Source organism: Vigna umbellata, chromosome 6 (genome assembly GCF_029865625.1).
Source record: "Vigna umbellata cultivar VRB3 chromosome 6, Vumbellata_1.0, whole genome shotgun sequence".
NCBI lineage: Eukaryota > Viridiplantae > Streptophyta > Magnoliopsida > Fabales > Fabaceae > Vigna > Vigna umbellata.
In genome coordinates, this window is record NC_142170.1 from 30,610,338 (window position 1) to 30,622,433 (window position 12,096).

Genomic DNA, 12,096 nt, shown 5'->3' on the forward strand with positions numbered 1-12,096 from the left:
AAAAAATAAAAATAAAAACCGAAAATAAAATAAAATAAAATAAAATAAAAACTGAAAAAATAAAAACAGAAATTCAAATTTCAAAATAAAAAAAGTCAAAGATAATCAATAATCACACAAATGAACTAGTTAAACCACGAGTCCCCGGCAACAGCGCCAAAAACTTGATGACAAATTTATGAACACCGAAAAACGGCGCCACAAACTTGTTTAACAATCGGCAAGTGTGACCGAATCGTATCAAGTAATAAAACAAGGTAAGACCAAGTATCATTTTCCCAAATGACTCACGGCCTAGTTAGTTATATGATTTGTTGATTATTTAAGACTTGTAAACAATTGATTGTAGGTTTCAATGCAAAAGACAGTAAATAAACATGTATGCATGAATTTGATCAATGGAAAAGAACAAAACAAACACTTCAATGAATTATATGAATGAGTATGTTGTTGGGGTTATCAATTTTATCTTATCCACTCTCATATATTTTCAGGAATTCATCATTCTTATCATCAATGCTCATAAACAATTACGAGTTCATACAATTCCTAGCATTCCTAGTAATTAGTTCTTAAAGTTCAGGAGCTTAAAGGCAACCAATATGCTATTGGGAGAAATTCCCCGGATCTAGACTTCCCCGTACGTTTGATAATAGTTGAAAAATTGTTATTTTCATGCTTGAAAGTGATACTAAAAGCAACCTTTAACACTTAGAAACTAGCTTGAAATCATGCTTTTATTCATATTTTCAGAAATAAGAGATCTGGACAGGTTTATGCTTGATTTCAGTGTTTTTGTGCAGGTTTAAAGGTGAATTTGGTGGAAGAAGTGAAGAGGAAGAGAGATGAAATCAGAAAAGACATCAAAAAGTGCAAAAGGAGAAGCCGCAACTGCCACTCAGCGGCAGTTTACCGCTGAGCGGCACTCAGAAGCTCACGGGGGATCCGTTGAGGGGCAAAATGGCAGCTGAGGGGAAGAAACCAACCCACGCACTTACTGCTGAGCGGTACTTTACCGCTAAGCGACACACTTATGGGCTTGGGCCTAAATTTTCTGTAATTTTAGAATAGTATATAAGCTTTAGGACGTCCTAGGGTTTGTATCTTTGGCAGAAACGAAGCAAACAGTCTCTCTTCCACCCCTTTGAAGGAGGATCTGGGATGCTCAAGCTACCTCTTCACCTTTCTAGGGTTTTATCTTTCATTCTTTCATTATTATTCATCTAGTTTCACCATGAATATGGTGAACTAAACCTTGTATTGTTGTTGGGGAATCAATGTAGTCTTGTGAAACTCTCATATATGGAATTTTTTTTTACATCTTATATTTAAGACCTATGCTTTCTTTCATCATTAGTTAGGGTTTTTCCTCTTTGCTCAATGCTTGCTTTGTTTAACTCATTCAATGCATGATTATTGATAACCCCAACAACATACTCATCTATCTAATTCGTTGAAGTGTTTGTATTCTGTTTTTCTCCATTGATCAAATTCATGCATACATATTTAATTATTGTCTCTTGCATTTAAACCTACAATCAATTTGTTCTTAAGTCTTAAATAATCAACAAATCACATAGCTAAACTAGGCCGTGAGTCCTTTGGGAAAACGATACTAGGTCTTACCTTATTTTATTACTTGATACGATTCGGTCACACTTGCCGATTGTTAAACAAGTTTGTGGCGCCGTTTTTCGGTGTTCATAAATTTGTCATCAAGTTTTTGGCGTCGTTGCCGGGGACTAGTGGTTTAACTGGTTAATTTGTGTGATTATTGATTATCTTTGACTTTAATTTTGAATTTCTGTTTTTATTTTTCTGTTTTTATTTTTTTCTGTTTTTGTTTTATTTTATTTTATTTTATTTTATTTTATTTTATTTTATTCTCTGAATCTTATATCTTCTCCTATATCTTTTTGTGCTAACCAAATATTCTAGGGTTTTGTGTTCTTGTGTATGCAGGAGACAATTCGAACTAGGAGCAAGATAACTATAGAACCTCTTCTTGAAGGTTTAGACGAGAGTAGACAGAGGAGAAGAATCCGAACATCTAGAGAACTTTTCCCTCCTCCGGAAACTCTGTTGCAACCATCACCACAAGGTTCTGACCATAGCACAGAAAATATTGAGAACAATAATATCAGAAGAACTCTTGCTGATTACACCAATACAGCTGGACCTCAGCACTTTAACAGTATAGCTAGACCTAGAGTCAATGCAGCTAACATGGAGGTCAAACCAGCATTGATCCAACTGGTGAAGATTAATCAATTCAATGGGTTATCTCATGAAAGCCCATATAGGCACCTCACTACATTTAATGAGATCTGTAACACAGTGAAAATCAATGGGGTGCCAGATGAAGCGATCAAACTTAGCTTGTTTCCTTTCTCATTAGGAGCCAATGCTAAGCTTTGGTTAAATTCTTTTCCAGAGGGAAGTTTCACAGAGTGGGAAGCAGTGGTAACCAAGTTTCTAAATAAATACTTCGCACAATCAAAGGTGAACAAAGGCAAGCAAGAGATTTCTTCATTCAGGCAGGGCATGGAAGAATCACTGGGTCATGCATAGGATAGATACAAAAGCTTGTTACGAAAAACACCCACGCATGGATTCAAAGAAGAGGAAGTAGTCCTAACCTTCCTTGGAGGTCTTGGTTCACAAATCAAGATGATGCTTGATGCCTCAGCAAGAGGAAACATTAAATGGAAAACTCCAGAGGAAGCAACAGAAATTATTGAAAATATGGCTACTAGTGACAACGAACTTAATATTGAAAGAGGATATCTTAGTCAGAAAGAGTTGTTACAATCAAGTGATGCTTTGCTTATTCAAAATAGAATTATCTCTCAACAGTTGGAAGAAGTAATTATGAAGCTTTCTCAAATACCACAAGAAATACAACAGGTCTCAATGGTTCAAGGGCAACAGCAAAAATGGCAAATGCAATCTACTCCATCTGAGAAGACAACAAAACTTGACGAGACTTTCCAAAGATTCTTGAAGACGAATGCATCTTATTGTCAGAATGTGGATGTTGCATTTAAAAATATGGAGATCTATGTTGAGCGAATAGTTGACAAGATGAAACATGATAATCTCAGAAAGGAGTGTAAAACTGTTGTGACCAGAAGTGGTAAAGTGTTAGAGGAGAGAAAAAAAGAAAAAGAGGAGAAAGAAAATGAGAGTGAGAGTGAAAAAGAAACATGTGAGTGGAAAGAAAGGGTTGCGAGAGAGAAAAAGAAAAAAGAAGAAGATGAGAGGAGAGAAAAAAAAGAGAGAGAAGAGAGAGAGGAGAGACAAAAAGAAAAAGAGGGTGAAAAGCCACTTCCTTATCCAAAGAGTTATTCAAGGAAGGAGAAAGAAAAGCAGTTGGAAAGATTCATGGAGTTGTTTAAGAAGCTGGAGATCACTATACCATTCTCTGAAGCATTGCAACAGATGCCAGCATATGAAAAGTTTTTGAAGGAACTTCTTACAAAGAAAAACAAGTACATTGAATAGGAAACTATCAATGTACAGGGTAACTGCAGTGCAATCATACAGAAACTACCTCCTAAACTTAAAGATCCAGGAAGCTTCACTATTCCATGCACCATAGGAGATTTGAAAGTTGGAAGAGCATTGATTGATTTAGGAGCTAACATTAATTTAATGCCGCTATCCATGTGCAGAACAATTCAGGGTTTGGAAATCAAACCGACCAAAATGGCTCTTCAACTGGCGGACAGGTCTCTTAAATATCCATATGGAATGGTTGAAGATGTTCTAGTGAAGGTTGATAAATTTGTATTCCCAGTGGATTTTATTGTGATGGAGATGGAAGGAAATAGTGATGTTCCTCTTATTCTTGGGAGACCTTTTATGAAGACTGTTAGAGTTTTAATTGATGTAGAAAATGGTAAGCTTAAATTGAGAGTTGATGATGAAGAAGTCACTTTTGACGTATCCAAGGCCATGACATATCCAAATGATGACAAAGCATGTTTTCAATTTGATGAACTTGATGAAGTTTGTATGGTGCAAGAAAGGATGGTGCGAAATATTTCTCCATTAGAGAAAACTCTCATTGATGCTTGTGAAGATTTAGATGAAGAAGAAGAGAAATTAATTGATGAATGTCTTATGGACTTGGAAACATTGAAAAAGAGTCCAGTGGAAGATCCAATCTTTGAAATAATTGATAAGGAAGAAGAAGTCAAAGCAAAGACGCCAGAATTAAAAAGATTGCCATCACATCTGAAATATGTTTTTCTAGAAGAAGATGGAACAAAGCCAGTCATCATCAATAACTCTTTATCTCTACAAGAAGAAGAGCAGTTGATAGAAATTTTGAAAGCCAACAAAGAAGCAATTGGGTGGTCAATATCAGATCTTAAAGGTATTAGCCCAACTTATTGCATGCACAAGATTTTTATGGAAGAAGATTATAAACCAAGTGCTCAACCACAGAGAAGGTTAAATCCTGTTATGAAGGAAGTGGTTAGAAAAGAAGTGTTGAAACTGCTAGAAGCTGGTACCATTTATCCAATCTCTGATAGTGAATGGGTGAGTCCAGTACAGGTGGTTCCAAAGAAAGGTGGGATGACAGTAATTCATAATGATAAAAATGAACTTATTCCTACTCGTACAGTTACTGGCTGGCGTATGTGCATTGATTACAGGAAGCTGAATAAAGCTACTAGAAAGGATCATTTTCCTCTTCCTTTCATGGACCAGATGTTAGAAAGATTATCAGGTCAAGCTTTCTATTGTTTTCTAGATGGATATTCTGGATACAATCAAATTGTGGTAGATCCAAAAGACCAAGAGAAGACGGCTTGTACTTGTCCTTTTGGTATCTTTGCATATAGAAAGATGCCATTTGGATTATGTAATGCTCCAGCCACATTTCAAAGGTGTATGCAGGCAATTTTTGCAGATCTCTTAGAAAAATGTATTGAAGTGTTCATGGATGATTTCTCAGTTTTTGGAAATTCTTTCCAAAGATGTTTGGCTAATTTGAACACTGTTCTCAAAAGATGTGTTCAGACAAATCTTGTTCTTAATTGGGAGAAATGTCATTTCATGGTAACTGAAGGAATTATGTTGGGGCATAAAATCTCTGCTAAAGGAATTGAGGTAGATAAAGCTAAAGTAGAAGTCATTGAGAAACTGCCTCCACCAACAAATGTAAGGGGGATTAGGAGTTTTCTCGGTCATGCTGGGTTTTATAGAAGATTCATCAAAGATTTCTCAAAAATTGCTAAACCATTGAGTAATCTTTTGATGAAGGATTCTCCTTTTGTGATGAATGAAGACTGTTTGAAAGCTTTTGACACATTGAAGAATAACTTAGTGTCAGCTCCAGTAATTGTAGCGCCAGATTGGAATCAAAATTTTGAATTAATGTGTGATGCAAGTGATTATGCAATAGGAGTTGTTCTTGGCCAGCGAAGAGAACAAAAGTTTCATCCAATTTATTATGCTAGCAAGGTTCTGAATGATGCTCAACTGAATTATGCTACCACAGAAAAAGAATTCCTGGCTATTGTGTATGCTTTAGAGAAATTTTGACCTTATCTTATTGGATCTAAGGTGATTGTCTATACAGATCATGCAACTATCAAATATTTGTTGACAAAACCAGATTCTAAGCCACGTCTGATTAGATGGGTACTATTGTTGCAAGAATTTGATGTAGAAATTCGTGATAAGAAAGGAAGTGAGAACTTGATTGCTGATCATTTGTCACGGTTAGTTAACAATGAGGTCACTAGCAAGGAATCCGAAATCTGGGAATCTTTTTCAGATGAAACACTCATGTATATTCAGCAGAGGCCCTGGTTTGCTGATATGGCTAATTTCAAAGCTGCAAGGGTCATGCCAGAAGACTTAACTTGGCAACAAAGAAAATTTTTTTTGCATGATGCCAAGCAGTTTGTTTGGGATGATCCTTATTTGTTCAAGATTGGAGCAGATAATCTTCTGAGGAGATGTGTGACAAATGAAGAAGCAGAAGGAATTCTCTGGCATTGTCATGATTCACCTTATGGAGGACATTTTAATGGAGAAAGAACAGCAGCAAAAGTCCTTCAATCAGGATTTTATTGGCCAACTTTATTTAGAGATGCCCATAATCATGCCAGAAATTGTGATAAATGTCAAAGAGCAGGGACGATCACGAAACGTCATGAGATGCCATTTCAAGGCATTTTAGAGGTTGAGGTTTTTTATTGCTGGGGTATTGACTTTGTTGGACCCTTTCCTCCATCTTTCAACAATGAATATATTCTGGTAGCAGTGGATTATGTGAGTAAATGGGTGGAAGCATTAGCTTGTCCTAAAAATGATGCTAGCACGGTAATTAAATTCTTGAAGAAGCAGATATTCTCACGTTTTGGCACTCCAAGAGTGTTGATTAGTGATGGAGGATCTCATTTTTGCAATTATCAGCTAGAAAAAGTACTCAAACACTATGGAGTGAAACATAAGGTAGCTGCACCTTATCATCCACAAACCAATGGACAAGCTGAGGTGTCTAACAGGGAGATAAAAAGGATCATGGAAAAAATAGTGACTTCATCAAGAAAGGATTGGTCTCTCAAATTGGATGATGCTCTTTGGGCTTATAGGACGGCAATGAAGACGTCTATGGGATTATCACCATTTCAATTAGTCTATGGGAAAGCATGTCATTTGCCAGTAGAATTGGAGCATAGAGCGTTATGGGCTTTGAAATTCTTGAATTTTGATCCTTATGAAACTCAATGCACACGCAAAAGGCAGATTTTGGAGCTTGAAGAAATGCGATTACATGCATATGATTCATCCAAGGCTTACAAAGACAAGATCAAATTTTATCATGATAGGAAGTTGGTGAATAGAGTTTTCAATCCAGGACAACAGATACTATTGTTCAATTCAAGATTGAAGATATTTCCTGGGAAGCTGAAGTCAAAATGGTCAGGACCATTTGTGATAAAAGAAGTGCATCCGCATGGAGCAATTGAAATATTTAATCCAGCTGCTGATGATCCACAGAAAAGTTGGGTGGTGAATGGTCAACGTCTCAAGCCCTATCTAGGGGGAGAGGTGCAACAATTGTCCACAATGATGTTGTTGGTTGATCCTTGAAAGTTTGGGTCAGGCTCGTGACGTTAAACAAGCGCTTACTAGGAGGCAACCCAGTGTTCTGTACGTATTTATTTTTGTTTTAGACTAGGGTTGATGTACTCTATTAGAAACCTGGTTTGTTATGATGGTTTGCTATTGACTGTGATTGTGTGATAAGTAATGCTTGATGATGATTATTGATTGATTGATGTTGAGATAGATGTGCACATTAAATGCTTATACAGGTGATTGACAAGCTTTGTGAACAAGTGCAGGATATTATGATTGTGATTGTGAGATTAAGCAGGATGTGTATGTCAAATATGAATGAGCCTATTTGTGAGGTTTTGAGCTCCAGAGTTTTTATTGATTGAATGCTATTACTTTGAAAGCATGAGTGATTTTGCCCAGGTTTTCTATGATTGAATAAATTGCTTGTTTTGCATCATATGATCAAGGCCGTTTGTTGGAACCCTTTTTATTGGCCAAATTCATGAAGTTAGCCCACTAAAAGAGAACACTGTGTTCTATCCTTTGAACCCTTAGCCTTGAACATAAATTGAAAACCTTTGTTGAAAAGCTTTACCTTGAGTTAAGTAGAAAATCTTTTGTGGTATTGTTAAATGTTCAAGTTTGGGGTTGTTGGGAAAGCATGAAAAAGAAAAAGAAAAAGCATTGAGCTAAAAGTTAAGAATAAGAATGAAAAGAAAAGAAAAAGCAAAGCTCAATGTAAAGACAAGTTGGAAAAAATAAGAATAATTGTGTTGTTATGATTCTCTTAACTCAAGGATTTTGTGATCCAGAAAAACCAATTTTCTTGATTAGCCCAGCTATGTTATAAGCCATTGAAAAGTCCTTGTGATGATGCATGCTTGTAAATGTTTTGATTGTGGTTAAATGAAAGGCAAAGTTGATTCATGTGATATTGTGGTAGTGGAGTGAATGAGTGATTACCTCTTATACACTTGTGTGTGAGTGAAACACTTTACCTGGTGAGGAAGTATTCCATGAGCACATGAACATCCATGCTTAATTGATTGATCATTCATGAAAAATAGCATTTGTTTGATATTAACTAACTTTGTGAACACTAAAGCATGTGCATATCTTGATTGAAATCTTGGTCAAAAGTTTGATTGAAGTCTTTGCTTATCTTGAAAAGAAATTTTTGAACGAGTGAACCATCATATGAATTGGTAGAAGATTGAGTTATATCTTGTTTGCTTGAGGACAAGCAAAGTTCTAAGTTTGGGGTTGTGATAACAGTTGAAAAACTGTTATTTTCATGTTTGAAATTGATACTAAAAGCAACCTTTAACACTTAGAAACTAGCTTGAAATCATGCTTTTATTCATATTTTCAGAAATAAGAGAGCTGGGCAGGTTTATGCTTGATTTCAGTGTTTTTGTGCAGGTTTTAAGATGAATTTGGTGAAAGAAGTGAAGAAGGAGAGAGATGAAATCAGAAAAGACATCAAAAAGTGCAAAAGAAGAAGCCGCAACTACCGCTCAGCCGCAGTTTACCACTGAGCGGCACTCAGAAGCTCACGGGGGATCCGCTAAGGGGCACTCAGAACCTCACGGGGGATCCGCTGAGCGGCACTCAGAACCTCACGGGGGATCCTCCGTCTACTCTCGTCTAGACCTTCAAGAAGAGGTTCTGTTGTTTTCTTGCTCCTTGTTCGAATTGCCTCCTGCATACACAAGAAAACAAAACCCTAGAAAAAAAAATTTGTTAGTACAAAAAGATATAGGAGAAGATATAAATTCAGAAGATAAAATAAAATAAAATCTAATCAAATAAAATCTAATAAAATCAAATAAAAAAAAACCAAATCAAATAAAAACCGAAAAAATAAAAACAGAAAATAAAAACAGAAATTCAAAATTAAAGTCAAAGATAATCAATAATCACACAAATTAACTAGTTAAACCACGAGTCCCCGGCAACGGCGCCAAAAACTTGATGGACAAATTTATGATCACCAAAATATGATGTCACAAACTTGTTTTACAATCGGCAAGTATGACCGAATCGTTCAAGTAATAAACTTGGTAAGACCAAGTATCGTTCTTCCCAAAGGACTCACGGCCTAGTTTAGTTGTGTGGTTTGTTGATTAGCTAAGACTTAAGGACGAAATATTTGGATTTTTATATGCAAAAGACGAAAATAAACATGTATGCATGAGGTTTTGATCAATGGCAAAAGCAAAAGATAAACACTTTCAATGAAATATATGTATGAATATGTTGTTGGGGGTCAATTTCATCTTATCCACTCTCATATATTTTAGGAATTCAACATTCAAATCATCATTGTTAATGCCACTCTCTATAGTACCTTTCAAGAAGGCTTCTCCCTAATTACGAGTTCATACAATTCCTAGCATTCCTAATAATTAGTTCATCAAGTGCAGGAGCTTAACGACAACAAATATAATATTGGGAGAGATTCCCCGGATCTAGACTTCCCCGTACGTGCCCGTATCGACAAAACCAATAATCATGCATCGAATGAGTTAAACAACGCAAGCATTAAGCAAAGAGGAAAAACCCTAACTAATGATGAAAGAAAGCATAGGTCTTAAATAAAAGATGTAAAAACAAATTCCATATATGAGAGCTTCAAAAGATTACATTGATTCCCCAACAAACATACAAAGTTTAGTTCACCATATTCATGGTGAACCTAGATGAATAACAATGAAAGAATGAAAGATAAAACCCTAGAAAGGTGAAGAGGAAGCCTGAGCATCCAAGATCCTCCTTCAAAGGGGTGGAAGAGAGAGTGTTTGCTTCGTTTCTGCCAAGGATACCTAACCCTAGGAAACCCTAAAGCTTATATATTATTCGTAAATTACAGAAAATTAGGTCCAAGCCCATAAAAGTGCCGCTCAGCGGTAAAGTACCGCTCAGCGGTAAGTGCGTGAGTCGTTTCTTCCCCTCAGCGGCGATTTTGCCCCTCAGCGGACCTCCCGTGACTTCCTGAGTGCCGCTCAGCGGTAAACTGCCGCTGAGCGGTGACTTCGGCTTCTCCTTTTGCACTTTTTGATGTCTCTTCTGATTCCATCTCTCTCCTTCTTCACTTCTTTCACTAAATTCACCTTAAAACCTGCACAAAAACACTGAAATAAGGCATAAACCTGTCCAGCTCTCTTATTTCTGAAAATATGGATAAAAGCATGATTTCAAGCTAGTTTCTAAGTGTAAAGGTTGCTTTTTGTGTCAATTTTAAGCATGAAAATAACAGTTTTTCAACTGTTATCACAACCCCAAACTTAGAACTTTGCTTGTCCTCAAGCAAACAAGATATAACTCAATCTTCAACCAATTCATATGATGGTTCACTCATTCAAAAATCCTCTGTTTAGATAAGTAAAAACTTCAATCAAACTTATGACCAAGAGTTCAATCAAGATGTGCACATGCTTTAGTGTTTCACAAAGTCAGTTAATACCCAACAAATGCTCTTTTTCATGAATGACCAATCAATTAAGCATGGATGTTCATGTGCTAATGGAATATTTCCTCACTAGATAAAGTGTTTCACTCAACACACAAGTGTATAAAAGGTAATCACTTATTCACTCTACTATCACAATGTCACATGAATCAACTTTGCCTTTCATTTTACCATAATCAAAATCATTCACAAACATGCGTCATCACAAGGACTTTTCAATGGCTTATACTGTGGCTAGGCTAACAAGAAAATTGGTTTTTCTGGATCACAAAATCCTTGAGTTAAGAAAATCATAACAACACAATTATTCTTATTCATTCCAACTTGCCTTTGCATTTGCATTAAGCTTTGCTTCTTTTTCTTTTTTTTTTTTTTTTTTTGCATATTCTTACTTTTTAGCTCTTAGCTCAATGCTTTTCCTTTTTCATGTTTTCCCAACAACCCCAAACTTGAACATTTAACAATACCACACAAGATCTTCTACTTAACTCAAGGTAAAGATTTTCAATCAAGGGTTTTCAGTGTATGTTCAAGGCTAAGGGTTCAAAGGATAGAACACAAAGTGTTCTCTTTTAGTGGGCTAACTTTATGAATTTGGCCAATAAAAAGGGTTCCAACAAACGGCCTTGATCATATGATGCAAAACAAGCAATTGATTCAATCATAGAAAACCTGGGCAAAGTCATTCATGTTTCCAAAGTAATAACATTCAATCATACCAAAAACTCTGGAGCTCAAAACCTCACATATAAGCTCATCCACATTTGACATACACATCCTGCTTAATCTCACAATCACAATCATAATATCATGCATTTGTTTACAAAGCTTGTGAATCACCTGTATAAGCATTTTAATGTGCACATCATCTCAACATCAATCAATCAATAAGCATCATTCAGCATTACTTATCACACATTCACAGTTAATAGCAAACCATCATAACAAACCAGGTGTTCAATAGAGTACATCAAACCCTAATCTAAAAACAAAAACAAATAAGTTCAGAAAACTTAAACCACAAAAGCATAATCATATGATAGCATTTATCAGTAAATGCTATCTCAGCTCCTCATCAGTCTGAGCTGTCCTCTGTATCTTCCTCTTCTTCCTCATCTTCATCATCTTCAAATGCATCATCATCATCAGCTTCATCTTCTTCCATCTCTCTAACTGAAGCTTCAGCTGCTCCAGCTCCTCCTCCATGCACTGGTTCCTCTGGCCAAGCTACCACATTATGGAATTCATCCATAGTCCACCTGTGGGCTGTGTTACCAATAAGGAGTATTGGTAAATCTTGAAGAAATTTGTTTTGATGATGCTACAAGAAGTTTTAGTTGCAGAAGATATTAGAATTAGTTAAAAGCAATTTGTAGAAATTAAATGTAGTAGGAAATTCTTGTAAACCTTGTAAACTTGCATTTTTAACTACAATAATCGATTATGATTAAGCAATAATCGATTATCACAAGTCATACTTGAATAATCGATTATCACTTCATATAATCGATTATCACATTTTTGAAAACCTATAACGG